Source organism: Tarenaya hassleriana, unplaced genomic scaffold (genome assembly GCF_000463585.1).
Source record: "Tarenaya hassleriana unplaced genomic scaffold, ASM46358v1 Cleome322, whole genome shotgun sequence".
Taxonomy (NCBI): domain Eukaryota; kingdom Viridiplantae; phylum Streptophyta; class Magnoliopsida; order Brassicales; family Cleomaceae; genus Tarenaya; species Tarenaya hassleriana.
In genome coordinates, this window is record NW_010966392.1 from 7,582 (window position 1) to 12,747 (window position 5,166).

Consider the following 5,166-nt stretch of genomic DNA (forward strand, 5'->3'; position numbering starts at 1 on the left):
ATTTTCACTCAAAGCAATCAAATCTCCATTTTCAATTTGATTATCATTTTCGGGCATAATCCGAAACACTCACCTAATTCAAATTTGAGTTTTGGGCTTTGTTGGGGAGGTTCTCTAGTGTTGATTTCTGTGTTTATTTGTTGATTTCGACCGGAATCGAAGCCCCAATCGAAGATCAAAGTTTCGGACTTTTGAGAGAATTTTGGGAGAGTGAGAGAACGAAGTGAGAGGTCGACTACAAGGGAAAATGGTGGACTTAGGCCGCAATCCTCGCGTCCCAAAGAAGCAGGAGGTGTCTTGCGCCGGAGGGAGGCTGACTTTGCGGCCGTGACTCAGCAGGAGAAGAGGCGGCGCGCGATGTCCAACTCAGCCCCGTCGGAACGGACGGTCTGAGCAGCGGAACGGACGTTCCGTTTGGGCTGGAACGGACGGTCTGCTTGTTCAGACTGGACGCTCTGGCCCGTTTTCGCCCGTTTTTCTCGCTCGTTTCAGTCCAATCCTTCGGGTCAATTTGGTTAGGGTCTAATTTAATATTTTAGGGACATTTTTATGTCTCATATTTGATTTTCTAAAATTAGGTTTCAAAGTTGAATTTACGGGTTATTACATTCTACCCCCCTTAAAATGAATTCGTCTCGAATTCTAATAAGGGAGTTGAGAAAAGATACGTACCGAAAAGATGTGGGTAATGGTCGCGTATCTCTTGCTCTGGCTCCCATGTCATGTCCGAGACTCCTTGGCTGCTCCAAATGACTTTAACCAAAGGAATCTCCTTGTTCTGCAACATCTTGATCTTCCAATCAACGATCTGAAGTGGTTGATCGCGGATTCTGGCATCACTGGTAAGCTCAATCTCCTGTGGCTGCAATATATGCGAAGGATCCGCGATGTACTTCCGCAACATGGAGACATGGAATACATCGTGGATGTGACCGAGCTCTGGAGGTAAGGTCAATCGATATGCTACAGCCCCGACCTTCGCAATCACAGGATACGGCCCAATGTAACGCGGCTTGAGCTTCCCCGTCTTTCCAAATCCCGTATACCCTCTAATCGCCTGTACTCGGAGAAATACAAGATCGCCCACCTCAACTGTAAAGTCTCTTCTTCTCCGGTCCGCATAAGACTTCTGGCGATCCTGTGCGACCTTCAGATTGACCTTGATCTTGCGGATAACCTCTGTCGTTTCTTCCACAATCTCAGGTCCAAAGATGCGTCGCTCCCCGATCTCTGTCCAACACAAAGGCGTCTTACAAGGCCGCCCGTACAAGGCCTCGTAAGGTGGCATACCTATGCTGGCATGGTAGCTGTTGTTGTACGCAAATTCGCACAACGTCAGGTACCTATCCCAAGGAACTCCCCATTCCAGAATACACGCTGTCAACATGTCCTCGAGCGTCTGAATGGTTCGCTCCGATTGTCCGTCTGTCTGAGGATGATAAGCAGTACTCATCCTCAGCTGAGTTCCCATCGCGCTCTGTAGGGCACCCCATAGTCGCGCGGTAAACCGGGGATCACGATCTGAAACGATCTCACTCGGAACCCCATGCAAGCGAACAATCTCATCGATGTATATCTGTCCCAGCTTCTCCACTGTATACTCCTGTCGAATCGGAATGAAATGTGCGGACTTCGTCAATCGATCGACGACCACCCAAATAGCATTCTTCTTCGCTGGGGTCGTCGGTAATCCAACAACAAAATCCATCGCAATCGTGTCCCACTTCCATTTCGGAATCTCCAATGGCTGTAACTTCCCACTGGGCATATGTCGCTCTGCTTTCACCTGCTGACAGATCAAGCAATGTGCTACAAACTCTGCAACGTCCCTCTTGATCCCTGGCCATGTGTACCACTGCCTCAAACCCTGGTACATCTTGCTGGCTCCCGGATGTATGGCCAATCGAGACTGATGTGCCTCTCGCAAGATGTCCTGTCTCAGCTCAAGGTCTGCTGGTACACACAGTCGCTGATGGAGCCTCAATGCATGCTCCTCATCCATCTGATATCCCTTCTCACCATATCTGCTAATCTCCTCAATAATCTTCTGCAAATCCGGATCATGACTCTGTCCCGCGATCACACGTCTCCTCAAACTCAAATCATGATCCTCCTCGATCTCCATATGTCCCAACATAGCTGATAACTCAACTATGTTCTCCTGCAAAGATGAGAGTACCTGAATAGCTGATAGGATCTTCTTCCGACTCAAGGCATCTGCGACTACATTCGCCTTGCTCGGATGATATGCAATCTCCAAATCAATATCAGCTATCAACTCAATCCATCTACGCTGTCGAAGATTCAGATCCTTCTGCGATATCACATAGGTTAAGCTCTTGTGATCAGTGTTGAGCTTAACCTTCTCTCCATATAGATAGGATCTCCAAATCTTCAACGCATGTACCACTGCTGCCAGCTCCAAATCGTGCGTCGGATAATTCTCCTCATGTTTCATGTACCACTGCTGCCAACTCCAAATCCTGCGTCGGATAATTCTACTCATGTTTCCTCAGCTGTCGGGATGCGTATGCAATCACATGTCCTTCCTGCATTAGTACACAACCCAAGCCTTGTCTCGACGCATCGGTATAAACCTCATAAAGTATACCTGGCTGTGGTAATGCCAAGATAGGTGCGGTCGTGAGTCGACTCTTGAGCTCTACAAAGCTCGTCTCACACTCCGGAGTCCAATCAAACCGCACATTCTTCCCTGTTAACTTCGTCATTGGTTTTGCCAACTTGGCAAGCCAACTTAGCAAAACCCTCAACAAATCTCTTGTAGTATCCTGCCAATCCCAAGAAACTGCGGATCTCTGTGGCATTGGTAGGCGTCTTCCACTCCATCACAGCCTCAATCTTTGTCGGATCCACTTGTACACCCTGAGCCGAAATCACATGGCCCAGAAATCCAACTTCCTGCAACCAGAAAGCACACTTGCTGAACTTCGCATACAACTTCTGCTCTCTCAAACGCTGCAATACCAGACGCAAGTGTTGCTCATGGCTGCGTCGATCCGGTGAGTAGATCAGTATGTCATCAATGAAGATGATGACAAACTCGTCGAGGTAATCCATGAATACACGGTTCATCAACTGCATAAATACTGCAGGAGCATTCGTCAGTCCAAAAGGCATAACGACAAACTCAAAATGTCCATACCGTGTACGGAAAGCCGTCTTCTGCACATCCCCGGCCTTCACACCAATCTGATGATATCCCGAGCGCAAATCTATCTTCGAGAACCACTGTGCACCCTGCAACTGATCAAGTAACTCATCAATCCTCGGCAGTGGATACCGATTCTTAATGGTTACCTGAGTAAGTCCTCGATAGTCAATGCACAATCGCATGCTACCGTCCTTCTTCTTGACGAATAGCACGGGCGCTCCCCAAGGCGAAACACTCGGCTGAATGAATCCCTTCTCCATCAACTCATTCAACTGTTTCTTCAATTCTGCCATCTCTGATGGAGCCATCCGGTACGGAGTCTTAGATACCGGTTCCGTACCTGGAATCACATCAATGCAAAAGTCCACCTCTCTCTCCGGTGGTAACCCTGGCAATTCCTCCGGAAAGACGTCGGGAAAGTCACGAACTACAGGCGTCTCATCCAACCTCATCTCCGTCTCTTGGGTAGCTGTCACTACCACGAGAAACGCCTCATCTCCCTTCCGCATCATTCGGCTGGCCCGAAATGCTGATATGATCGGGAAAGGATTCCGTGCTCTATCTCCCATAAACTCAAACTTCCCTGCCGCATCTGCAAACTGAATCACCCGCCGGCGGCAGTCAATATGTGCCTGATGCACGGTCAGCCAATCCATTCCCAATATCAAATCATACCCCTGAATAGGTACTATAATCAGATCAGCTAAGAGATTCCTTCCACAGAGTATTAGAGGGATCCCGCGTAACACCCCGGTCACTGGCAGGATCTCTCCCGAAGGGGTATGCACTCTATATCTCTCAGCTGTATCCATATCCATCACATCCAAGCCCTCCGCTGTACTTAAACTTAGGAAGCTATGTGTAGCTCCCGTATCAAACAAAACGTGGCATGCAGTACCATGAAGATGTATGATACCTGTGATGGTAGCAGTGTCTAACTGCTCAGGGTCACCCTTGACCACAGCATCAATGGTGACTGTCTCCTGAGCAAAGTAAGCTCCGTCGCCCAGGACTTCTTCCTCCGCAGCAAGTGCATATACCCGTGGTGCTACTCCCCCTCTACGTGGTGGCTGAGGGCGTGGAGGTCTGACTCCCTGTTGACTGGAAGCAGCTACATCTCCGGTGCACTGGTTAACGAAGTGGCCAGGTTGATCACAACGGTAACAAGTGTACCCAGTACGGCATGGTCCAACATGATCTCGCCCGCAGCGTGGGCAAGATCTGCGCGGTCCTGGCAGTGCTGGTGGCGGTGGTGCTGCCGGACGATATGCTGGCGCCTTCCCCTTATCACGGGGCTACATCACCTGTCTGGAACTCGAGGGACGAGTGAATGTAACTCGTCTCATAGGACTCCTCTCTCGGTTCCTTGCCTCTTGCTGCTCCTCAAACTCTGTCCTCTCCAGCTTTGTCAGCTGTGCAATGTACCTACTCAGCGTAGGATACTCCTGGATCTCAATCCTCCTGCGCAGATATGGGCGTAATCCAGTCACAAAATTATGGATCTTCAGCCTCTCAGTTGGCACCAGATGTGCCCCATATCGCAACAGACGGGTGAACTCGGCCTCATACGCAGCTAAAGTCCGATCACCCTGCTCCAAATGGAGGAACTCCACAATACGATGGTCCTGGTCTCCCTTCAGACAATACTTGTCTTCGAAACTTGCCCGGAACTCCTCCCAAGTAAACTGATATCCGGGTGGAGCCTCACGAACCACTTCCTCCCACCAATGAAGAGCTTCTCCATACAGATGGTGGCTCGCGATCTCTGCCCGGTACAGCAATGGGCATCTGACATAATCCAGATCCCTGGAGATGTGGATCCGCCAATCCTCCGCAATCTCAGGTCTCTGGGTACCCTCGAACCTCGGTGTCCCCATCATCCGAAGTTCCCGTATCAAAGGCAGGAGTCCACTGCAACAGGGGCTGGATACCCTGGTGGTCCCGGTGGAGGTGGGGGTGGAATACCCTCTGGTCTAGCTCCAGCCTGATGTGGC